This window comes from Scyliorhinus torazame, chromosome 28 (genome assembly GCF_047496885.1).
Source record: "Scyliorhinus torazame isolate Kashiwa2021f chromosome 28, sScyTor2.1, whole genome shotgun sequence".
NCBI classification, from domain to species: domain Eukaryota; kingdom Metazoa; phylum Chordata; class Chondrichthyes; order Carcharhiniformes; family Scyliorhinidae; genus Scyliorhinus; species Scyliorhinus torazame.
In genome coordinates, this window is record NC_092734.1 from 41,444,757 (window position 1) to 41,471,673 (window position 26,917).

General features: G+C 50.0%; 1 protein-coding gene across 3 annotated transcripts in view; it reads left to right on the top strand.

Annotated features, from left to right (window-relative positions):
* The window catches only part of nfkb2 (nuclear factor of kappa light polypeptide gene enhancer in B-cells 2 (p49/p100)), a 156,831-nt gene that overhangs the window by 2,388 nt on the left and 127,526 nt on the right, over positions 1-26,917 (top strand). The window contains exon 1 of one of the 3 annotated variants that reach the window (XM_072491878.1): positions 24,412-24,536. The exons of the other annotated variants lie outside the window; for them this stretch is intronic. The gene's annotated coding sequence lies outside the window, so the exon portion shown is untranslated. Of the gene's footprint in view, positions 1-24,411; positions 24,537-26,917 lie in introns of those variants that run through there. 3 annotated transcript variants of the gene reach the window in all.

Sequence of the window (26,917 nt, forward strand, 5' to 3'; positions counted from 1 at the left end):
GCCGTGTTGCCCATGGGACTATATCAGTGTGTAGCGGTGAGATCGCCTCACGCACTCTGGATTGGCTGAATGCAGTGTTCGCACTGCACCACATCCTTTGTTTAAAGACAATGTCACCTAATGGGGCGAAATGTGCTTTCTATACTAATGACCAGAACAAAGAAAATGACAGCCCAGGAACAGGCCCTTCGGCCCTCCCAGCCTGCGCCGATCCAGATCCTTTATCTAAACCTGTCGCCTGTTTTCCAAGGATCTACTTCCCTCTGTTCCCCACCCGTTCATATATCTGTCTAGATGCATCTTGAATGATGCTATCGTGCCCGCCTCTACCACCTCCGCTGGCAAAGCGTTCCAGGCACCCACCACCCTCTGCGTAAAATACTTTCCACGCACATCTCCCTTAAACTTTCCCCCTCTCACCTTGAAATCGTGACCCCGTGTAATTGACACCCCCACTCTTGGAAAAAGCTTGTTGCTATCCACCCTGTCCATACCTCTCATAATTTTGTAGACCTCAATCAGGTTCCCCCTCAACCTCCGTCTTTCCAACGAAAACAATCCTAATCTACTCAACCTCTCTTCATAGCTAGCATCCTCCATACCAGGCAACATCCTGGTGAACCTCCTCTGCACCCTCTCTAAAGCATCCACATCCTTCTGGTAATGTGGCGACCAGAACTGCACGCAGTATTCCAAATGTGGCCTAACCAAAGTCCTATACAACTGTAACATGACCTGCCGACTCTTGTACTCAATACCCCGTCCGATGAAGGCAAGCATGCCGTATGCCTTCTTGACCACTCTATCGACCTGCGCAGCCACCTTCAGGGTACAATGGACCTGAACACCCAGATCTCTCTGTACATCAATTTTCCCCAGGACTCTCCCATTGACCGTATAGTCCGCTCTTGAATTAGATCTTCCAAAATGCATCACCTCGCATTTGCCTGGATTGAACTCCATCTGCCATTTCTCTGCCCAACTCTCCAATCTATCTATATTTTGCTGTATTCTCTGACAGTCCTCCTCGCTATCTGCAACTCCACCAATCTTAGTATCACCTGCAAACTTGCTAATCAGACCACCTATACCTTCGTCCAGATCATTTATGTATATCACAAACAACAGTGGTCCCAGCACGGATCCCCGTGGAACACCACTAGTCACCTTTCTCCATTTTGAGACACTCCCTTCCACCACTACTCTCTGTCTCCTGTTGCCCAGCCAGTTCTTTATCCATCTAGCTAGTACACCCTGAACCCCATACAACTTCACTTTTTCCGTGCAGACATGTGTCAGCAAATTGTACGCTGGGCTTTCCCTTAATGCTTCAGTGTAATAGCAACATGGAACTGAGTCATCTGGACCAGGAAGGACCAGCGTTAGTTCCCAGGCTGTGACAGATTGGCAATTCTCAGCCTGGATGCTGTGGGAGAACATTGACCTTTCCTGAGCTGCGTCAGCGAGGGTCAAATCATCCAATCCCGTTCTTGATCCCTCGCTCCATGCCTGGAACTGGCTGACCATTTGATAAGAACCCACCTCATGATGTCTACATTCTCAAAAAACCTGCCAACAATGAGCTTGCCTGGGTCAGTGAGGAGGAAAGGACCTAATATACTGCAACCACGGGGTGCAGAATAACAGCAAGAACTGGGCAGCAAGGTGACACATTGGTCACTACTGCTGTCTGAGTGCCAGCGACCCGGGTTAACACTGCTGCCTCAGTGCCAGGGCACCGGGTTAACACTGCTGTCTCACAGTGCCAGGAATCCGGGTTAACACTGCTGTCTGAGTGCCAGCGACCCGGGTTAACACTGCTGCCTCAGTGCCAGGGCACCGGGTTAACACTGCTGCCTCAGTGCCAGGGCACCGGGTTAACACTGCTGTCTCACAGTGCCAGGAATCCGGGTTAACACTGCTGTCTCACAGTGCCAGGGCACCGGGTTAACACTGCTGTCTCACAGTGCCAGGGACCCGGGTTAACACTGCTGTCTCACAGTGCCAGGGCTCCGGGTTAACACTGCTGCCTCAGTGCCAGGGCACCGGGTTAACACTGCTGTCTCACAGTGCCAGGAATCCGGGTTAACACTGCTGTCTCACAGTGCCAGGGCTCCGGGTTAACACTGCTGCCTCAGTGCCAGGGACCCGGGTTAGCACTGCTGTCTCACAGTGCCAGCGACCCGGGTTAACACTGCTGCCTCAGTGCCAGGGCACCGGGTTAACACTGCTGTCTCACAGTGCCAGGGACCCGGGTTAACACTGCTGTCTCACAGTGCCAGGGACCCGGGTTAACACTGCTGTCTCACAGTGCCAAGGACCCGGGTTAACACTGCTGTCTCACAGTGCCAGGGACCCGGGTTAACACTGCTGTCTCAGTGCCAAGGACCCGGGTTAACACTGCTGTCTCACAGTGCCAGGGACCCGGGTTATCACTGCAGGGGCATGGGAACCTGGATTGTAGTTTTAGGGTAAGGGAGAATGAGAGTATAGAGGTCAGGAGCTCAGATTTGACGTCGCAGGAGGGGGCCAGTGTTCAGGTAGGGGGTTTGAAGTGTGTCTACTTCAATGCCAGGAGTATACAAAATAAGGTAGGGGAACTGGCAGCATGGGTTGGGACCTGGGACTTCGATGTTGTGGCCATTTCGGAGACATGGATAGAGCAGGGACAGGAATGGATGTTGCAGGTTCTGGGGTTTAGGTGTTTTAGTAAGCTCAGAGAAGGAGGCAAAAGAGGGGGAGGTGTGGCGCTGCTAGTCAAGAGCAGTATTACGGTGGCGGAGAGGATGCTAGATGGGGACTCATCTTCCGAGGTAGTATGGGCTGAGGTTAGAAACATGAAAGGAGAGGTCACACTGTTGGGAGTCTTCTATAGGCCTCCAAATAGTTCTAGGGATGTAGAGGAAAGGATGGCGAGGATGATCCTGGATAAGAGCGAAAGTAACAGGGTAGTTATTATGGGAGACTTTAACTTTCCAAATATTGACTGGAAAAGATATAGTTCGAGTACATTAGATGGGTCGTTTTTTGTACAGTGTGTGCAGGAGGGTTTCCTGACACAGTTTGTTGACAGGCCAACAAGAGGCGAGGCCACATTGGATTTGGTTTTGGGTAATGAACCAGGCCAGGTGTTGGAATTGGAGGTAGGTGAGCACTTTGGGGACAGTGACCACAATTCGGTGACGTTTACGTTAAGGATGGAAAGGGATAAGTATACACCGCAGGGCAAGAGTTATAGCTGGGGGAAGGGCAATTATGATGCCATTAGACGTGACTTGGGGGGGATAAGGTGGAGTAGTAGGCTGCAAGTGTTGGACACACTGGATAAGTGGAGCTTGTTCAAGGATCAGCTACTGCGTGTTCTTGATAAGTATGTACTGGTCAGGCAGGGAGGAAGGTGCCAAGCGAGGGAACCGTGGTTTACCAAAGAAGTGGAATCTCTTGTTAAGAGGAAGAAGGAGGCCTATGTGAAGATGAGGTGTGAAGTTTCAGTTGGGGCGATGGATAGTTACAAGGTAGCGAGGAAGGATCTAAAGAGAGAGCTAAGACGAGCAAGGAGGGGACATGAGAAGTATTTGGCAGGAAGGATCAAGGAAAACCCAAAAGCTTTCTATAGGTATGTCAGGAATAAGCAAATGACTAGGGAAAGAGTAGGACCAGTCAAGGACAGGGATGGGAAGTTGTGTGTAGAGTCTGAAGAGATAGGCGAGTGATACTAAATGAATATTGTTCATCAGTATTTACTCAGGAAAAAGATAATGTTGTGGAGGAGAATGCTGAGCTCCAGGTAAATAGATTAGATGGCATTGAGGTACGTAGGGAAGAGGTGTTGGCAATTCTGGACAGGCTGAAAATAGATAAGTCCCCGGGACCTGATGGGATTTATCCAAGGATTCTCTGGGAGGCCAGGGAAGAGATTGCTGGACCATTGGCTTTGATTTTTATGTCATCATTGGCTACAGGAATAGTGCCAGAGGACTGGAGGATAGCAAATGTGGTCCCTTTGTTCAAAAAGGGGAGCAGAGACAACCCTGGCAACTATAGACCGGTGAGCCTCACGTCTGTAGTGGGTAAAGTCTTGGAGGGGATTATAAGAGACAAGATTTATAATCATCTAGATAGGAATAATATGATCAGGGATAGTCAGCATGGCTTTGTGAAGGCTAGGTCATGCCTCACAAACCTTATCGAGTTCTTTGAGAAGGTAACTGAACAGGTAGACAAGGGTAGAGCAGTTGATGTGGTGTATATGGATTTCAGCAAAGTGTTTGATAAGGTTCCCCACGGTAGGCTATTGCAGAAAATACGGAGGCTGGGGATTGAGGGTGATTTAGAGATGTGGATCAGAAATTGGCTAGCTGAAAGAAGACAGAGGGTGGTGGTTGATGGGAAATGTTCAGAATGGAGTTCAGTCACAAGTGGAGTACCACAAGGATCTGTTCTGGGGCCATTGCTGTTTGTCATTTTTATCAATGGCCTAGAGGAAGGCGCAGAAGGGTGGGTGAGTAAATTTGCAGACGATACTAAAGTCGGTGGTGTTGTCGACAGTGTGGAAGGAAGTAGCAGGTTACAGAGGGATATAGATAAGCTGCAGAGCTGGGCTGAGAGGTGGCAAATGGAGTTTAATGTAGAGAAGTGTGAGGTGATTCACTTTGGAAGGAATAACAGGAATGTGGAATATTTGGCTAATGGAAAAGTTCTTGAAAGTGTGGATGAGCAGAGGGATCTAGGTGTCCATGTACATAGATCCCTGAAAGTTGCCACCCAGGTTGATAGGGTGGTGAAGAAGGCCTATGGAGTGTTGGCCTTTATTGGTAGAGGAATTGAGTTCCGGAGTCAGGAGGTCATGTTGCAGCTGTACAGAACTCTGGTACGGCCGCATTTGGAGTATTGCGTACAGTTCTGGTCACCGCATTATAGGAAGGACGTGGAGGCTTTGGAGCGGGTGCAGAGGAGATTTACCAGGATGTTGCCTGGTATGGAGGGAAAATCTTATGAGGAAAGGCTGATGGACTTGAGGTTGTTTTCGTTGGAGAGAAGAAGGTTAAGAGGAGACTTAATAGAGGCATACAAAATGATTAGGGGGTTGGATAGGGTGGACAGTGAGAGCCTTCTCCCGCGGATGGAAATGGCTGGCACGAGGGGACACAACTTTAAACTGAGGGGTAATAGATATAGGACAGAGGTCAGAGGTAGGTTCTTTACGCAAAGAGTAGTGAGGCCGTGGAATGCCCTACCTGCTACAGTAGTGAACTCGCCAACATTGAGGGCATTTAAAAGTTTATTGGATAAACATATGGATGATAATGGTATAGTGTAGGTTAGATGGCTTTTGTTTCGGTGCAACATCGTGGGCCGAAGGGCCTGTACTGCGCTGTATTGTTCTATGTTCTATATGCTGTCTCACAGTGCCAGGGACCCGGGTTAACACTGCTGTCTCACAGTGCCAGGGACCCGGGTTAACACTGCTGCCTCAGTGCCAGGGCACCGGGTTAACACTGCTGTCTCACAGTGCCAGGGACCCGGGTTAACACTGCTGTCTCAGTGCCAGAGACCCGGGTTAACACTGCTGTCTCACAGTACCAGGGACCCGGGTGAACACTGCTGTCTCACAGTGCAAGGGACCCGGGTGAACACTGCTGTCTCACAGTGCCAAGGACCCGGGTTAACACTGCTGTCTCAGTGCCAGGGACCCGGGTTATCACTGCTGTCTCACAGTGCCAGGGACCCGGGTTAACACTGCTGTCTCAGTGCCAGAGACCCGGGTTAACACTGCTGTCTCACAGTGCCAGGGACCCGGGTTAACACTGCTGTCTCACAGTGCCAGGGACCCGGGTTAACACTGTTGTCTCACAGTGCCAGGGACCCGGGTTAACACTGCTGTCTCACAGTGCCAGGGACCGGGGTTAACACTGCTGCCTCACAGTGCCAGAGACCCGGGTTAACACTGCTGCCTCACAATGCCAGTGACCCGGGTTAGCACTGCTGCCTCGCAGTGCCAGGGACCAGGGTCAGCAGGTCTGCCAGAATTGACATTGCTCCGTATCCTCCCCACAGAGGGAGCTAATGTCAGCTCTGCCATCCCATCCAGATGCTGTCAGACCTGCTGAGATTGTCCAGAATTTTCTGTGTTTGTTGCACGATATAAATTGTTGAATTAGCAATGCTGTTGCTCAGCTTTGTGAGCAATAGCTCAGAACCTGGGATGGAATGTTTTTGGATGGTAGTGAGATAGAGCTGACAATCCTGGATTGATCGAGTATTACCAGCGGGGCCGTAGTCACTGATTGAGTAGATAGCGGTGAACAGCGGGATGGGTGTCCACGTTTAATACAAGAAGCAAGGAGATGGATGTTGAACAAATTGATTCAGATATAAGTTATTGAAAGCTCGCTGATTGCTGCAAATATTGATCAATATGGCAAATGGGATTTGGAACGTGTGGAAAATCAAAAATTCATATCGCTGCAGTCATTCTGGGTGTTTTGACGCCCAAGTTAGGGAGGATTCATTAACTTTGGAGAAATATTGACTGAATGGTAAATCAACATGTCAAAAATACTTAATTGGGTGAGAGGTGATTTGGGACTTCCTCAAGGTGTGATATAAATGCAAATATTTGTTCCTTGTTGGAGAAACTGGAGATCTTTATGTTGGGTAAAGGCAGGGGCAGGGATATGATGGAGGGGTTTTCCATAATTTAAATTGGGAAAAATCCTCTATTTATCAGTAACTGGAGAGATTAAATCCTGACAAAATGACCCAGGAAACAGATTTTTGCGTGGAGAGTTTGGGGTTGGTGTTTATGTGGAGAGTTTGGGGTTGATATTTATGTGGAGAGTTTGGTGTTGATGTTTATGTGGAGAGTTTGGGGTGGATGTTTGTGTGGAGAGTTTGGGGTTGATGTTTATGTGGAGAGTTTGGGGTTGATGTTTATGTGGAGAGTTTGGGGTTGATGTTTATGTGGAGAGTTTGGGGTTGATGTTTATGTGGAGAGTTTGGGGTTGATGTTTATGTGGAGAGTTTGGGGTTGATGTTTATGTGGAGAGTTTGGGGTTGATGTTTCTGTGGAGAGTTTGGGGTTGATGTTTCTGTGGAGAGTTTGGGGTTGATGTTTCTGTGGAGAGTTTGGGGTTGATGTTTCTGTGGAGAGTTTGGGGTTGATGTTTCTGTGGAGAGTTTGGGGTTGATGTTTCTGTGGAGAGTTTGGGGTTGATGTTTCTGTGGAGAGTTTGAGGGTTGATGTTGATGTGGAGAGTTTGAGGGTTGATGTTGATGTGGAGAGTTTGGTGTTGATGTTGATGTGGAGAGTTTGGGGTGGATGTTGATGTGGAGAGTTTGGGGTGGATGTTTGCGTGGAGAGTTTGGGGTTGATGTTTATGTGGAGAGTTTGGGGTTGATGTTTGCGTGGAGAGTTTGGGGTTGATGTTTGCGTGGAGAGTTTGGGGTTGATGTTTATGTGGAGAGTTTGGGGTTGATGTTTATGTGGAGAGTTTGGGGTTGATGTTTATGTGGAGAGTTTGGGGTTGATGTTTATGTGGAGAGTTTGGGGTTGATGTTTGCGTGGAGAGTTTGGTGTTGATGTTTATGTGGAGAGTTTGGGGTGGACGTTTGCGTGGAGAGTTTGGTGTTGATGTTTATGTGGAGAGTTTGGGGTTGATGTTTATGTGGAGAGTTTGGGGTTGATGTTTATGTGGAGAGTTTGGGGTTGATGTTTATGTGGAGAGTTTGGGGGTTGATGTTGATGTGGAGAGTTTGGGGTTGGTGTTTATGTGGAGAGTTTGGGGTGGATGTTTGCGTGGAGAGTTTGGGGTTGATGTTTATGTGGAGAGTTTGGGGGTTGATGTTGATGTGGAGAGTTTGGGGTTGGTGTTTATGTGGAGAGTTTGGGGTGGATGTTTGCGTGGAGAGTTTGGGGTTGATGTTTATGTGGAGAGTTTGGGGGTTGATGTTTATGTGGAGAGTTTGGGGGTTGATGTTGATGTGGAGAGTTTGGGGTTGGTGTTTATGTGGAGAGTTTGGGGTGGATGTTTGCGTGGAGAGTTTGGGGTTGATGTTTATGTGGAGAGTTTGGGGGTTGATGTTGATGTGGAGAGTTTGGGGTTGGTGTTTATGTGGAGAGTTTGGGGTGGATGTTTGCGTGGAGAGTTTGGGGTTGGTGTTTATGTGGAGAGTTTGGGGTTGATGTTTATGTGGAGAGTTTGGGGGTTGATGTTGATGTGGAGAGTTTGGGGTGGATGTTTGCGTGGAGAGTTTGGGGTTGATGTTTATGTGGAGAGTTTGGGGGTTGATGTTGATGTGGAGAGTTTGGGGTTGGTGTTTATGTGGAGAGTTTGGGGTTGGTGTTTATGTGGAGAGTTTGGGGTTGATGTTTATGTGGAGAGTTTGGGGGTTGATGTTGATGTGGAGAGTTTGGGGTTGGTGTTTATGTGGAGAGTTTGCGGTTGGTGTTTATGTGGAGAGTTTGGGGTTGATGTTTATGTGGAGAGTTTGGGGTTGGTGTTTATGTGGAGAGTTTGGGGTGGATGTTTATGTGGAGAGTTTGTGGTTGATGTTGATGTGGAGAGTTTGGGGTTGATGTTGATGTGGAGAGTTTGGGGTTGATGTTAATGTGGAGAGTTTGTGGTTGATGTTTGCTTGGAGTGTTACTGGGACACGGATTGCAGGGGTGGTTACAGTTTGTCCTTACACCAGTTGTCAGTTCAAGATGCCCTCAGAAATTCCATTGGCTTCTGCAATAAACCCTCCCGTTGCAGCAAGGATGATTGGCAGTAAAATAATTCTGTCCACCAGTCACTGTGTATCCTTGCACATGGAAGATGGAAGCATTGGAAGTGGCTAGTCTGTGCTCAGCGATTGGGCATTGAGGGGAAAGAATCTGTGCGAGCAGGGATCAGTCATGGGCAGTACAGAGCAGATTGGATGGCAGGACAGTAATTGGACACGGCTCAGCCAGTGAAGAAAAGGGTTGTCTTTCGCTGGGAGGTGCAGTGATCCAACTCTTCCACACCAATGGAAGCAAACTCTCCTCTTTTTGTCAGCAGTGGGATTTGACTTGAAGTAGACACACCTTCTGATCAGAGAATCATAAAATCTCGAGAATGAAGAGGGAGGCCATTGAGTCTGCACCAACCCTCCGATAGAGCAATCTACCTAGGCCCTCTCCCCCCACTCTAACCCCATTACCCCATCTAACCTGCATGTCTTTGGACTGTGGGAGGAAACCGGAGCACTCGGAGGAAACCCACGCACACACGGGGAGGACGTGCAACATCCACGCAGTCACCCAAGGCTGAAATTGAACCCCGCTCTCTGTTGCTGTGAGGCAGTAGTGCAAACCACTGTGCCACAGAAGCAACTTTATATCTAACCCCATGCTGTATCTGTCCTGGGAGTGTTTGATGGGGACAGTGTAGAGGGAGCTTTACTCTGTATCTAACCCCGTGCTGTACCTGTCCTGGGAGTGTTTGATGGGGACAGTGTAGAGGGAGCTTTACTCTGTATCTAACCCCATGCTGCACCTGCCCTGGGAGTGTTTGATGGGGACAGTGTAGAGGGAGCTTTACTCTGTATCTAACCCCGTGCTGTACCTGCCCTGGGAGTGTTTGATGGGGACAGTGTAGAGGGAGCTTTACTCTGTATCTAACCCCGTGCTGTACCTATCCTGGGAGTGTTTGATGGGGACAGTGTAGAGGGAGCTTTACTCTGTATCTAACCCCGTGCTGTACCTGTCCTGGGAGTGTTTGATGGGGACAGTGTAGAGGGAGCTTTACTCTGTATCTAACCCCGTGCTGTACCTGTCCTGGGAGTGTTTGATGGGGACAGTGTAGAGGGAGCTTTACTCTGTATCTAACCCCATGCTGTATCTGACCTGGGAGTGTTTGATGGGGACAGTGTAGAGGGAGCTTTACTCTGTATCTAACCGCGTGCTGTACCTGCCCTGGGAGTGTTTGATGGGGACAGTGTAGAGGGAGCTTTACTCTGTATCTAACCCCGTGCTGTACCTATCCTGGGAGTGTTTGATGGGGACAGTGTAGAGGGAGCTTTACTCTGTATCTAACCCCGTGCTGTACCTGTCCTGGGAGTGTTTGATGGGGACAGTGTAGAGGGAGCTTTACTCTGTATCTAACCCCGTGCTGTACCTGTCCTGGGAGTGTTTGATGGGGACAGTGTAGAGGGAGCTTTACTCTGTATCTAACCCTGACCTGTACCTGTCCTGGGAGTGTTTGATGGGGACAGTGTTGAGGGAAGTTTACTCTGTATCTAACCCCGTGCTGTACCTGTCCTGGGAGTGTTTGATGGGGACAGTGTTGAGGGAAGTTTACTCTGTATCTAACCCCGTGCTGTACCTGTCCTGCGAGTGTTTGATGAGGACAGTGTAGAGGGAGCTTTACTCTGTATCTAACCCCGTGCTGTACCTGCCCTGGGAGTGTTTGATGGGGACAGTGTAGAGGGAGCTTTACTCTGTATCTAACCCTGTGCTGTACCTGTCCTGGGAGTGTTTGATGGGGACAGTGTAGAGGGAGCTTTACTCTGTATCTAACCCCGTGCTGTACCTGCCCTGGGAGTGTTTGATGGGGACAGTGTAGAGGGAGCTTTACTCTGTATCTAACCCTGTGCTGTACCTGCCCTGGGAGTGTTTGATGGGGACAGTGTAGAGGGAGCTTTACTCTGTATCTAACCCCGTGCTGTACCTGTCCTGGGAGTGTTTGATGGGGACAGTGTAGAGGGAGCTTTACTCTGTATCTAACCCCGTGCTGTACCTGTCCTGAGAGTGTTTGATGGGGACAGCGTAGAGGGAGCTTTACTCTGTATCTAACCCCGTGCTGTACCTGTCCTGGGAGAGTTTGATACTGTTTCTGGATATCCAAAATTAGGAAAAATTATTCTATTTTAAACAGAACATCCTTGACCTTGATTTGAGCACCGAATTTAAGGTAGTGGCTGTCTCTTTTGATTTCTATAATGCACCCTAGCTTCCTGTTTAATGTTTTCATGATCTGAACAAATTGTTCTAATAATTTTGGCTCTGTTCGAAGTTCTGAATTACTGCTGTGTCATTCTGAACAATTCTGATGTCAGACATCAGTCTGAGAAGGAAGTTAATATATTCTCCATCAATTAGACACGAGGGAAATTCCTGATTCAGTCCCGGCGGGTAAAACGCATGCTACAAAAGGTGCAATAGCTCTGATAATTGGACTTAAGTAAAGAACACACACCCTCCCTCCAATATACACGCACCCTCCCGCCAATATACACACACCCTCCCTCCAATATACACGCACCCTCCCTCCAATATACACGCACCCTCCCTCCAATATACAGGCACCCTCCCTCCAATATACACACACCCTCCCTCCAATATACACACACCCTCCCTCCAATATACACACACCCTCCCTCCAATATACACGCACCCTCCCTCCAATATACACGCACCCTCCCTCCAATATACACACACCCTCCCTCCAATATACACACACCCTCCCTCCAATATACACGCACCCTCCCTCCAATATACACACACCCTCCCTCCAATATACACACACCCTCCCTCCAATATACAGGCACCCTCCCTCCAATATACACACACCCTCCCTCCAATATACACACACCCTCCCTCCAATATACACACACCCTCCCTCCAATATACACGCACCCTCCCTCCAATATACACGCACCCTCCCTCCAATATACACACACCCTCCCTTCAATATACACACACCCTCCCTCCAATATACAGGCACCCTCCCTCCAATATACACACACCCTCCCTCCAATATACACGCACCCTCCCTCCAATATACACGCACCCTCCCTCCAATATACAGGCACCCTCCCTCCAATATACACACACCCTCCCTCCAATATACACGCACCCTCCCTCCAATATACAGGCACCCTCCCTCCAATATACACGCACCCTCCCTCCAATATACACGCACCCTCCCTCCAATATACACGCACCCTCCCTCCAATATACACGCACCCTCCCTCCAATATACACACACCCTCCCTCCAATATACACACACCCTCCCTCCAATATACACGCACCCTCCCTCCAATATACACGCACCCTCCCTCCAATATACAGGCACCCTCCCTCCAATATACACACACCCTCCCTCCAATATACACACACCCTCCCTCCAATATACACACACCCTCCCTCCAATATACACGCACCCTCCCTCCAATATACACGCACCCTCCCTCCAATATACACGCACCCTCCCTTCAATGTACACGCACCCTCCCTCCAATATACACACACCCTCCCTCCAATATACACGCACCCTCCCTCCAATATACACGCACCCTCCCTCCAATATACACACACCCTCCCTTCAATGTACACGCACCCTCCCTCCAATATACACACACCCTCCCTCCAATATACACACACCCTCCCTCCAATATACACACACCCTCCCTCCAATATACACGCACCCTCCCTCCAATATACACGCACCCTCCCTTCAATGTACACGCACCCTCCCTCCAATATACACGCACCCTCCCTCCAATATACACACACCCTCCCTCCAATATACACACCCTCCCTCCAATATACACACCCTCCCTCCAATATACAGGCACCCTCCCTCCAATATACACACACCCTCCCTCCAATATACACACCCTCCCTCCAATATACACACACCCTCCCTCCAATATACACGCACCCTCCCTTCAATGTACACGCACCCTCCCTCCAATATACACGCACCCTCCCTCCAATATACACACACCCTCCCTCCAATATACACACCCTCCCTCCAATATACACACACCCCTCCTCCAATATACACACACCCCTCCTCCAATATACACACACCCTCCCTCCAATATACACACACCCTCCCTCCAATATACACGCACCCTCCCTTCAATGTACACGCACCCTCCCTCCAATATACACGCACCCTCCCTCCAATATACACACACCCTCCCTCCAATATACACACCCTCCCTCCAATATACACACACCCCTCCTCCAATATACACACACCCCTCCTCCAATATACACACACCCTCCCTCCAATATACACGCACCCTCCCTTCAATGTACACGCACCCTCCCTCCAATATACACGCACCCTCCCTCCAATATACACACACCCTCCCTCCAATATACACACCCTCCCTCCAATATACAGGCACCCTCCCTCCAATATACACACACCCTCCCTCCAATATACACACCCTCCCTCCAATATACACACACCCCTCCTCCAATATACACACACCCCTCCTCCAATATACACACACCCTCCCTCCAATATACACACACCCTCCCTCCAATATACACGCACCCTCCCTTCAATGTACACGCACCCTCCCTCCAATATACACGCACCCTCCCTCCAATATACACACACCCTCCCTCCAATATACACACCCTCCCTCCAATATACAAACACCCCTCCTCCAATATACACACACCCCTCCTCCAATATACACACACCCTCCCTCCAATATACACACACCCTCCCTCCAATATACACACACCCTCCCTCCAATATACACACACCCTCCCTCCAATATACACACACCCTCCCTCCAATATACACACACCCTCCCTCCAATATACACACACCCTCCCTCCAATATACACACACCCTCCCTCCAATATACACACACCCTCCCTCCAATATACACACACCCTCCCTCCAATATACACACACCCTCCCTCCAATATACACACACCCTCCCTCCAATATACACACACCCTCCCTCCAATATACACACACCCTCCCTCCAATATACACACACCCTCCCTCCAATATACACACACCCTCCCTCCAATATACACACACCCTCCCTCCAATATACACACACCCTCCCTCCAATATACACACACCCTCCCTCCAATATACATGCCCTCCCTCCAATATACACGCACCCTCCCTCCAATATACAGGCACCCTCCCTTCAATATACACACGCCCTCCCTCCGATATACACACACCCTCCCTCCAATATACAGGCACCCTCCCTTCAATATACACGCCCTCCCTCCGATATACACACCCCCTCCCTCCAATATAGACACCCCCTCCCTCCAATATACACACCCCCTCCCTCCAATATACACACCCCCTCCCTCCAATATACACACCCCCTCCCTCCAATATACACACACCCTCCCTCCAATATACACACACCCTCCCTCCAATATACACACACCCTCCCTCCAATATACACACACCTTCCCTCCAATATACATGCACACCCTCCCTCCAATATACACGCACACCCTCCCTCCAATATACACGCACACCCTCCCTCCAATATACACGCACACCCTCCCTCCAATATACGCACACCCTCCCTCCAATATACGCACACCCTCCCTCCAATACACACACACCCTCCCTCAATAGGCATGCATCCTTCCTCTATAGACACCTGTTCTCCCTCAATAGACACGCACCCTCCAAGATATTTGCTCACCGTCCGCACAAACAGACAATCGTTGGAGAGGGGGTTATATTTGGTATTTTTCAGGCAGTTATTGATTCTATTCTGGACATTACCTGATGCGGTTGAGATTCCTTCCGTACCTCAGTTTCATTTAGAGCACAGAGGGGTCTGGTTACATAGACAAGGTTAGTATTTCCTGAAGTAGAGAATATTAGTTGGTGATCCAATGGAGTTCTCTAAGGGGTTGATTGAAACTATTCCCTCGGGTGGGGGAGCCCAGAACACGGGGATTTAACCTTCAAATGTGAGTCAGGTGGTTCAGGGGGATGATTGACAGCATTTAGTTTCACACAGGGAATCTGGAACGTTCTCCCTCAATGTATTGTGAATCAATGGGAAATTGCCATCCCGATCGATAGTTTCCCATTGGGCAAAGATTAGGAGATCACGGTGACTGGCCTGCATCTTCATTGCGGATCTGATTGAAATGTAGGAACAGGCACTTGATGGATTGAATGATCCTCTCCTGTTCCGATTGGGATGATTGACATGGGATCTGACACACTCATTCCTTCTCACCAGGAGGAGTGGTTTACAGAATCATCCTTCCCTCTATCAGCAGCCAATTGTCACTCCCGAACTGTTAACCAGAGATCAGGGGTCGAATCTGTGGCCGCTGGGTGTGGGTAACTCTGCTACATACTCATTCCTTGTCCCTGACTGCTGTATCGGTTCAAACTGGTGGGAAAGGCTCCGATTTGCATTTTGAGTTGAATACATACTCTAGGAAAGTCCCCTGATCCCTCAGAATTGAACCCATCAGATAATAAAGCAGTAAGTTTAGTTAATAGTCACTTGGTAATGCAGAATTTGAGTATTGCTGAAAAAGGAGACATGCTGTCAAAGCTTTTCAACTTGCACTCATCAGGTCGGACCTGCAAAACTGCCACCAGTAAAGAGAATTTATACTGGATGGGAAGAGACTGGTGATTGATTGGCGAGTGGCTTTGTGTGATTGGTAAAGTTTGAATTAGAATTTGAACAAAAGATTGGCAGTTAACTGTTCCCTGCTGCATTCTCCATGGCAACACCTCTACCAATCAGAGCCCACATGCTCACAGATTCAGCACTCTCTTCTGGTGCAGTATGAATTGTTGGTCGCTTTATGATTGGTATTCTTGAAAATTGTCTGATGAATGCATGAAACGTTTTGACAAGCATGTCACGTTTGCCAGCACGAACCGATCTCCGTTAATTTGCACCTTGATTGTACAGGATCGGCCTAATTAACAAATCTCATGGTGTTGGTTCCCACGTGGGTCTGTTCACTTTGATTCCTTCAAATAGTTTTCAGCGAGAGGAATAGTTCCGAGCTGGTGGCAGGTATTAACCCTGTACACCCAGGGGAGAAATCTGTAACTCGTACAGTAATTGGTTTGAAATAACATCACAATTGATCAAAAAGTATCACTTTACCATCACTTGATTTCATAATCAAAGAAAGTTATTTTCCTTCTGTGAATTTTTTGATTATCAAAGTTGAATGGAAAATATGAAAATCAAAGGCTTTCTTTCAAAAAAACTTGAAGACCGAGCACACGGGGTTAGATACAGAGTAAAGCTCCCTCTACACTGTCCTCATCAAACACTCCCAGGACAGGTACAGCACGGGGTTAGATACAGAGTAAAGCTCCCTCTACACTGTCCTCATCAAACACTCCCAGGACAGGTACAGCACGGGGTTAGATACAGAGTAAAGCTCCCTCTACACTGTCCTCATCAAACACTCCCAGGACAGGTACAGCACGGGGTTAGATACAGAGTAAAGCTTCCTCTACACTGTCCCCATCAAACACTCCCAGGACAGGTACAGCACGGGGTTAGATACAGAGTAAAGCTCCCTCTCCATTGTCCCCATCAAACACTCCCAGGACAGGTACAGCACGGGGTTAGATACAGAGTAAAGCTTCCTCTACACTGTCCCCATCAAACACTCCCAGGACAGGTACAGCACGGGGTTAGATACAGAGTAAAGCTCCCTCTACACTGCCCCATCAAACACTCCCAGGACAGGTACAGCACTTGGTTAGATACAGAGTAAAGCTCCCTCTACACTGTTCCCATCAAACACTCCCAGGACAGGTACAGCACGGGGTTAGATACAGAGTAAAGCTCCCTCTACACTGTCCCCATCAAACACTCCCAGGCCAGGTACAGCACGGAGTTAGATACAGAGTAAAGCTCCCTTTACACTGTCCCCATCAAACACTCCCAGGACAGGTACAGCACGGGGTTAGATACAGAGTAAAGCTCCCTCTACACTGTCCCCATCAAACACTCCCAGGACAGGTACAGCACGGGGTTAGATACAGAGTAAAGCTCCCTCTACACTGTCCTCATCAAACACTCCCAGGACAGGTACAGCACGGGGTTAGATACAGAATAAAGCTCCCTCTACACAGTCCCCATCAAACACTCCCAGGACAGGTACAGCACGGGGTTAGATACAGAGTAAAGCTCACTCTACACTGCCCCATCAAACACTCCCAGGACAGGTACAGCACTTGGTTAGATACAGAGTAAAGCTCCCTCTACACTGTTCCCATCAAACACTCCCAGGACAGGTACAGCACGGGGTTAGATACAGAGTAAAGCTCCCTCTACACTGTCCCCATCAAACACTCCCAGGCCAGGTACAGCACGGAGTTAGATACAGAGTAAAGCTCCCTTTACACTGTCCCCATCAAACACTCCCAGGACAGGTACAGCACGGGGTTAGATACAGAGTAAAGCTCCCTCTACACTGTCCCCATCAAACACTCCCAGGACAGGTACAGCACGGGGTTAGATACAGAGTAAAGCTCCCTCTACACTGTCCTCATCAAACACTCCCAGGACAGGTACAGCACGGGGTTAGATACAGAGTAAAGCTCCCTCTACACTGCCCCATCAAACACTCCCAGGACAGGTACAGCACTTGGTTAGATACAGAGTAAAGCTCCCTCTACACTGTTCCCATCAAACACTCCCAGGACAGGTACAGCATGGGGTTAGATACAGAGTAAAGCTCCCTCTACACTGTCCTCATCAAACAGTCCCAGGACAGGTACAGCACGGGGTTAGATACAGAGTAAAGCTCCCTCTACACTGTCCCCATCAAACACTCCCAGGACAGGTACAGCACGGGGTTAGATACAGAGTAAAGCTCCCTCTACACTGTCCCCATCAAACACTCCCAGGACAGGTACAGCACGGGGTTAGATACAGAGTAAAGCTCCCTCTACACTGTCCCCATCAAACACTCCCAGGACAGGTACAGCACGGGGTTAGATACAGAGTAAAGCTCCCTCTACACTGTCCTCATCAAACACTCCCAGGACAGGTACAGCACGGGGTTAGATGCAGAGAAAAGCTCCCTCTACACTGTCCCCATCAAACACTCCCAGAACCGGTACAGCACGGGGTTAGATACAGAGTAAAGCTCCCTCTACACTGTCCTCATCAAACACTCCCAGGACAGGTACAGCACGGGGTTAGATACAGAGTAAAGCTCCCTCTACACTGTCCCCATCAAACACTCCCAGGACAGGTACAGCACGGGGTTAGATACAGAGTAAAGCTCCCTCTCCATTGTCTCCATCAAACACTCCCAGGACAGGTACAGCAAGGGGTTAGATACAGAGTAAAGCTCCCTCTACACTGTCGCCATCAAACACTCCCAGGACAGGTACAGCACGGGGTTAGATACAGAGTAAAGCTCCCTCTACACTGTCCTCATCAAACACTCCCAGGACAGGTACAGCACGGGGTTAGATGCACAGAAAAGCTCCCTCTACACTGTCCCCATCAAACACTCCCAGAACCGGTACAGCATGGGGTTAGATACAGAGTAAAGCTCCCTCTACACTGTCCCCATCAAACACTCCCAGGACAGGTACAGCACGGGGTTAGATACAGAGTAAAGCTCCCTCTCCATTGTCCCCATCAAACACTCCCAGGACAGGTACAGCACGGGGTTCGATACAGAGTAAAGCTCCCTCTACACTGTCCCCATCAAACACTCCCAGGACAGGTACAGCACGGGGTTAGATACAGAGTAAAGCTCCCTCTACACTGCCCCATCAAACACTCCCAGGACAGGTACAGCACTTGGTTAGATACAGAGTAAAGCTCCCTCTACACTGTTCCCATCAAACACTCCCAGGACAGGTACAGCACGGGGTTAGATACAGAGTAAAGCTCCCTCTACACTGTCCCCATCAAACACTCCCAGGCCAGGTACAGCACGGAGTTAGATACAGAGTAAAGCTCCCTTTACACTGTCCCCATCAAACACTCCCAGGACAGGTACAGCACGGGGTTAGATACAGAGTAAAGCTCCCTCTACACTGTCCCCATCAAACACTCCCAGGACAGGTACAGCACGGGGTTAGATACAGAGTAAAGCTCCCTCTACACTGTCCTCATCAAACACTCCCAGGACAGGTACAGCACGGGGTTAGATACAGAGTAAAGCTCCCTCTACACTGCCCCATCAAACACTCCCAGGACAGGTACAGCACTTGGTTAGATACAGAGTAAAGCTCCCTCTACACTGTTCCCATCAAACACTCCCAGGACAGGTACAGCATGGGGTTAGATACAGAGTAAAGCTCCCTCTACACTGTCCTCATCAAACAGTCCCAGGACAGGTACAGCACGGGGTTAGATACAGAGTAAAGCTCCCTCTACACTGTCCCCATCAAACACTCCCAGGACAGGTACAGCACGGGGTTAGATACAGAGTAAAGCTCCCTCTACACTGTCCCCATCAAACACTCCCAGGACAGGTACAGCACGGGGTTAGATACAGAGTAAAGCTCCCTCTACACTGTCCCCATCAAACACTCCCAGGACAGGTACAGCACGGGGTTAGATACAGAGTAAAGCTCCCTCTACACTGTCCTCATCAAACACTCCCAGGACAGGTACAGCACGGGGTTAGATGCAGAGAAAAGCTCCCTCTACACTGTCCCCATCAAACACTCCCAGAACCGGTACAGCACGGGGTTAGATACAGAGTAAAGCTCCCTCTACACTGTCCTCATCAAACAGTCCCAGGACAGGTACAGCACGGGGTTAGATACAGAGTAAAGCTCCCTCTACACTGTCCCCATCAAACACTCCCAGGACAGGTACAGCACGGGGTTAGATACAGAGTAAAGCTCCCTCTACACTGTCCTCATCAAACACTCCCAGGACAGGTACAGCACGGGGTTAGATACAGAGTAAAGCTCCCTCTACACTGTCCCCATCAAACACTCCCAGAACAGGTACAGCACGGGGTTAGATACAGAGTAAAGCTCCCTCTCCATTGTCTCCATCAAACACTCCCAGGACAGGTACAGCAAGGGGTTAGATACAGAGTAAAGCTCCCTCTACACTGTCGCCATCAAACACTCCCAGGACAGGTACAGCACGGGGTTAGATACAGAGTAAAGCTCCCTCTACACTGTCCTCATCAAACACTCCCAGGACAGGTACAGCACGGGGTTAGATGCACAGAAAAGCTCCCTCTACACTGTCCCCATCAAACACTCCCAGAACCGGTACAGCACGGGGTTAGATACAGAGTAAAGCTCCCTCTACACTGTCCTCATCAAACACTCCCAGGACAAGTACAGCACGGGGTTAGATACAGAGTAAAGCTCCCTCTACACTGTCCCCATCAAACACTCCCAGGACAGGTACAGCACGGGGTTAGATACAGAGTAAAGCTCCCTCTACACTGTCCCCATCAAACACTCCCAGGACAGGTACAGCACGGGGTTAGATACAGAGTAAAGCTCCCTCTACACTGTCCTCATCAAACACTCCCAGGACAGGTACAGCACGGGGTTAGATACAGAGTAAAGCTCCCTCTACACTGTCCCCATCAAACACTCCCAGGACAGGTACAGCACGGGGTTAGATACAGAGTAAAGCTCCCTCTCCATTGTCTCCATCAAACACTCCCAGGACAGGTACAGCAAGGGGTTAGATACAGAGTAAAGCTCCCTCTACACTGTCGCCATCAAACACTCCCAGAACCGGTACAGCACGGGGTTAGATACAGAGTAAAGCTACCTCTACACTGTCCCCATCAAACACTCCTAGGACAGGTACAGCACGGGGTTAGATGCAGAGAAAAGCTCCCTCTACACTGTCCCCATCAAACACTCCCAGGACAGGTACAGCACGGGGTTAGATACAGAGTAAAGCTCCCTCTACACTGTCCTCATCAAACACTCCCAGGACAGGTACAGCACGGGGTTAGATACAGAGTAAAGCTCCCTCTACACTGCCCCATCAAACACTCCCAGGACAGGTACAGCACTTGGTTAGATACAGAGTAAAGCTCCCTCTACACTGTTCCCATCAAACACTCCCAGGACAGGTACAGCATGGGGTTAGATACAGAGTAAAGCTCCCTCTACACTGTCCTCATCAAACAGTCCCAGGACAGGTACAGCACGGGGTTAGATACAGAGTAAAGCTCCCTCTACACTGTCCCCATCAAACACTCCCAGGACAGGTACAGCAAGGGGTTAGATACAGAGTAAAGCTCCCTCTACACTGTCCCCATCAAACACTCCCAGGACAGGTACAGCACGGGGTTAGATACAGAGTAAAGCTCCCTCTACACTGTCCCCATCAAACACTCCCAGGACAGGTACAGCACGGGGTTAGATACAGAGTAAAGCTCCCTCTACACTGTCCTCATCAAACACTCCCAGGACAGGTACAGCACGGGGTTAGATGCAGAGAAAAGCTCCCTCTACACTGTCCCCATCAAACACTCCCAGAACCGGTACAGCACGGGGTTAGATACAGAGTAAAGCTCCCTCTACACTGTCCTCATCAAACACTCCCAGGACAGGTACAGCACGGGGTTAGATACAGAGTAAAGCTCCCTCTACACTGTCCCCATCAAACACTCCCAGGACAGGTACAGCACGGGGTTAGATACAGAGTAAAGCTCCCTCTACACTGTCCTCATCAAACACTCCCAGGACAGGTACAGCACGGGGTTAGATACAGAGTAAAGCTCCCTCTACACTGTCCCCATCAAACACTCCCAGAACAGGTACAGCACGGGGTTAGATACAGAGTAAAGCTCCCTCTCCATTGTCTCCATCAAACACTCCCAGGACAGGTACAGCAAGGGGTTAGATACAGAGTAAAGCTCCCTCTACACTGTCGCCATCAAACACTCCCAGGACAGGTACAGCACGGGGTTAGATACAGAGTAAAGCTCCCTCTACACTGTCCTCATCAAACACTCCCAGGACAGGTACAGCACGGGGTTAGATGCACAGAAAAGCTCCCTCTACACTGTCCCCATCAAACACTCCCAGAACCGGTACAGCACGGGGTTAGATACAGAGTAAAGCTCCCTCTACACTGTCCTCATCAAACACTCCCAGGACAAGTACAGCACGGGGTTAGATACAGAGTAAAGCTCCCTCTACACTGTCCCCATCAAACACTCCCAGGACAGGTACAGCACGGGGTTAGATACAGAGTAAAGCTCCCTCTACACTGTCCCCATCAAACACTCCCAGGACAGGTACAGCACGGGGTTAGATACAGAGTAAAGCTCCCTCTACACTGTCCTCATCAAACACTCCCAGGACAGGTACAGCACGGGGTTAGATGCAGAGAAAAGCTCCCTCTACACTGTCCCCATCAAACACTCCCAGGACAGGTACAGCACGGGGTTAGATACAGAGTAAAGCTCCCTCTCCATTGTCTCCATCAAACACTCCCAGGACAGGTACAGCAAGGGGTTAGATACAGAGTAAAGCTCCCTCTACACTGTCGCCATCAAACACTCCCAGAACCGGTACAGCACGGGGTTAGATACAGAGTGAAGCTACCTCTACACTGTCCCCATCAAACACTCCTAGGACAGGTACAGCACGGGGTTAGATGCAGAGAAAAGCTCCCTCTACACTGTCCCCATCAAACACTCCCAGAACGGGCACAGCACGGGGTTAGATACAGAGTAAAGCTCCCTCTACACTGTCCCCATCAAACACTCCCAGGACAGGTACAGCACGGGGTTAGATACAGAGTAAAGCTCCCTCTACACTGTCCCCATCAAACACTTCCAGGACAGGTACAGCACGGGGTTAGATACAGAGTAAAGCTCCCTCTACACTGTCCCCATCAAACACTCCCAGAACCGGTACAGCACGGGGTTAGATACAGAGTAAAGCTCCCTCTACACTGTCCTCATCAAACACTCCCAGGACAGGTACAGCACGGGGTTAGATACAGAGTAAAGCTCCCTCTACACTGTCCCCACCAAACACTCCCAGGACAGGTACAGCACGGGGTTAGATACAGAGTAAAGCTCCCTCTACACTGTCCTCATCAAACACTCCCAGGACAGGTACAGCACGGGGTTAGATATAGAGTAAAGCTCCCTCTACACTGTCCCCATCAAACACTCCTAGGACAGGTACAGCACGGGGTTAGATGCAGAGAAAAGCTCCCTCTACACTGTCCCCATCAAACACTCCCAGAACCGGTACAGCACGGGGTTAGATACAGAGTAAAGCTTCCTCTACGCTGTCCCCATCAAACACTCCCAGGCCCGCTATCGCACGGGGTTAGATACAGAATAAAGTTCCCTCTACTGTCCACATCCAGAATGTACGTGTGTGTCTTCACGCTTAGGAACATTGAAACCGTGTCAAATAGGATTATTGACAGTCAGAGGGACCTGGGTGTACATGTCCACAGGTCACTGAAAGGGGCAACACAGGTGGAGAAGATAGTCAAGAAGGCATACGGCATGCTTGCCTTCATTGGCCGGGGCATTGAGTATAAGAATTGGCAAGTCATGTTGCAGCTGTATAGTTAGGCCACACTTGGAGTATTGTGTTCAATTCTGGTCACCACACTACCAGAAGGATGAGGAGGCTTTAGAGAGGGTGCAGAAGAGATTTACCAGGATGTTGTCTGGTATGGAGAGCATTAGCTATGAGGAGCGATTGAATAAACCCGGTTTGTTCTCACTGGAACGAAGGAGGTTGAGGGGCGACCTGATAGAGATCTACAAAATTATGAGGGGCATAGACAGAGTGGATAGTCAGAGGCTTTTCCCCGGGATAGAGGGGTCAATTACTAGGGGGTATAGGCTTAAGGTGAAAGGGGCAAGGTTTAGAGTAGATGTACGAGGCAAGTTTTTTACGCAGAGGGTAGTGGGTGCCTGGAACTCGCTACCGGAGGTGGTGGTGGAAGCAGGGATGATAGTGACATTTAAGGGGCATCTTGACAAATATATGAATAGGATGGGAATAGAGGGATACGGACCCAGGAAGTGTAGAAGATTGTAGTTTAGTCGGGCAGCATGGTCGGCACAGGCGTGGAGGGCCGAAGGGCCTGTTCCTGTGCTGTACTTTTCTTTGTTCTTTGTAGGAGGTCCTGAAGACAATTTGATGGAGGCATTGTGTGCGTTCTGTCAGATGGTTGATGGTCAGTGTCGCCAAGATGCAAATTGATCCCCAGGCACGGGGCTAATTTGCACAGACTCCGATAGATACAAAGTGTTCTGACTCAGAATAAAGCGGTTTGCAGTTTATTAATGAATTTACTCTTCTGGAAGCTGCTTTCGTTGTGAAGCCACTTACAGACACGTGAGTCGGGAGGGTGTGGGCAGATCAAAATGAGTTGATGTTGCTGTCAGCTAGATCGATTGCTGTCAGCACTTTTCCAGGAAGAACCGGGAGTTTCTGAACAACAGAATTGTTAAAAAAAAAGAAGCCCACAAATCAGTAATGTTTTCGTTTGCGTAGGTGCATTGAACAAGCTGACGGCTTTTGGCAAACGACTCCCTTCCAGTTGTCCAAGTACTGACACAGCCGGTTCCACGCAAGGATAGCTGCTGTGACTCTCTCGCCGACTGTCAATGTTTACTGAAGTCTCGCCACGTCTGGGAGGGTGGGGGGGGGGGGTGACCAGGTGGGGAGGTAGCACGCGAGTATTTGGATGTTGAGTGCGAGGTGGCCTCCTCACCAAAATGTGCAGCGTGAGCCGGAGGTACAACATTTTGCTGACGATAGGATCCTTTTGAAAGGTAAATGTGTGTGTTTCGAAAACCATTTCCTGTAACTGGTTGTGTGAGGTGCCTGCTGAGTGGGTGCAGCAATGAATAGGAAACTCCTGGTGAATCTGACCACACATCCTGTTGCAGGGTTAGTAATCTGGGGCTTTCCTGCTTCCAGTCTTCGCTCAGGTACATGCTTCAGAACCGGCTGAATCCAGCCTCGGGAAACATTCCTTTCAATTTATATATGTTTTAAAAAATAATTAATCCTGGTATGTGGGGGTCCCTGGATAGACTACCATTTATTCCCCATCCCCAGGTGCCTCGCAACCAGCACCTTGGGTCCACTGCAGTCCATGTGGTGTGGGTACACCCACCGTGCTGTTGGGGAGCGACTTCCAGCATCCTGACCCATTTTAAGATGGCGAAGTTTAAGAGGCGTCTTGACGAATACGTGAATAGGACTGGAATAGAGGGACCTCGGAAGTGTGGAAGGTTTTAGGTTAGACGGGCAGCATGGTCGGCGCAGGCTTGGTGGGCCGAAGGGCCTGTTCCCGTGCTGGACTGTTCTCTGGCCTTTGTTTGTCTGGGTGTGACCTACGAACTATGAACCACTCCGATGACTGAGCTGGAGGCAAGCCAATGACTGCCTCCGTTTACAACATCATAAAGCAAAGGGAGTTCTTTCCCAGGAACATCCGATTGGCACTGAGCCATTGGAGCAGACACTCGGACAGGGAAGACCAAGCTGTCTTAGGGTCAGCTTTTTTAAGGAAACAGCGAGGTTTAGGGAGGGGATTTTGAGCTTGGGGCCTAGCCAGTTGAAGGCAGGATACCAACCTTGGAGCGATGGCATCGAGGGATTTTCATAGGCCAGAATTGGAAGAGTGCAGATATCTGGGGGGGGGGGGGGGCTGGAGGGGGGTTACACTGACGGGGGGGTGTGGGGGGGCCTGGAGGGGGGGTTACACTGATGGGGGGGGGGGCCTGGAGGGGGGGTTAAACTGATGGGGGGGGCCTGGAGGGGGGGTTACACTGATGGGGGGGGCCTGGAGGGGGGGTTACACTGATGGGGGGGGCCTGGAGAGGGGGTTACACTGATGGGGGGGGGCCTGGAGGGGGGGTTACACTGATGGGGGGGGGGCCTGGAGGGGGGGTTACACTGATGGGGGGGGGGGCCTGGGGGGGGGTTACACTGATGGGGGGGGGGGGCCTGGGGGGGGGTTACACTGATGGGGGGGGGGGGCCTGGGGGGGGGTTACACTGATGGGGGGGGGGGTCTGGAGGGGGGTTACACTGTTGGGGGGGGGGGCCTGGAGGGGGGGTTACACTATTGGGGGGGGGGCCTGGAGGGGGGGGGTTACACTGATGGAGAGGGGCAAGCCTTCAGTGGAATTTGAAAGCCAGGAGTAGGATTTGAAGACGTGTGCGTTTCGTTAGGCCGAAGCTGAGGGCAGACGGTGTGAGTGAGGACACACGGGGCAGTGATCTGGATGAGCTGAAGTTTACAGAGGGTGGGAGGCTTCCTGGGGGATTAAGAGGAATATTTACATTTCAAGGTAATGAAAGTATCAGTGAAAGTTTCAACAGCTGAACGGAGCCAGGAACAGAATTAGTTGCTGTTACAGAGGAGGAAATGGATCGAATATCTTTAATTGATATGATCTGCTCTATCACACCACGGTGACAATTCAGACACACGGTGCCGATTAAATTCAGCTTTTTATCTTTACTCCAACAATGGACACAGACATGAAATGAAAGTAATAAACTGACAGGCGGAACACAGCATTTGGTTGTTTCCCGCGTCTCCAATTCTCTGAGGGACAGCTCAAGTCTGGCAGCTGCTGACTGCGACTCGTTACCGTGCTATTGTTTTCTCATCAACTTCCAACAACAGGAAACAGCTGTAAAGCCCCTGTGGAAAAATCCTGCCCATAGCACCCAAGGGTCAGTACTGAGGGAGTGCCGCACTGTGTGAGGGTCAGTACTGAGGGAGTGCTGCACTGTGTGAGGGTCAGTATTGAGGGAGTGCTGCACTGTCAGAGGGTCAGTACTGAGGGAGTGCTGCACTGTCAGAGGGTCAGTACTGAGGGAGTGCCGCACTGTGTGAGGGTCAGTACTGAGGGAGTGCTGCACTGTGTGAGGGTCAGTACTGAGGGAGCGGCGCACTGTCAGAGGGTCAGTACTGAGGGAGTGCTGCACTGTCAGAGGGTCAGTACTGAGGGAACGCCGCACTGTCAGAGGGTCAGTACTGAGGGAGTGCTGCACTGTCAGAGGGTCAGTACTGAGGGAGTGCCGCACTGTCAGAGGGTCAGTACTGAGGGAGTGCCGCACTGTCAGAGGGTCAGTACTGAGGGAGCGGCGCACTGTCAGAGGGTCAGTACTGAGGGAACGCCGCACTGTCAGAG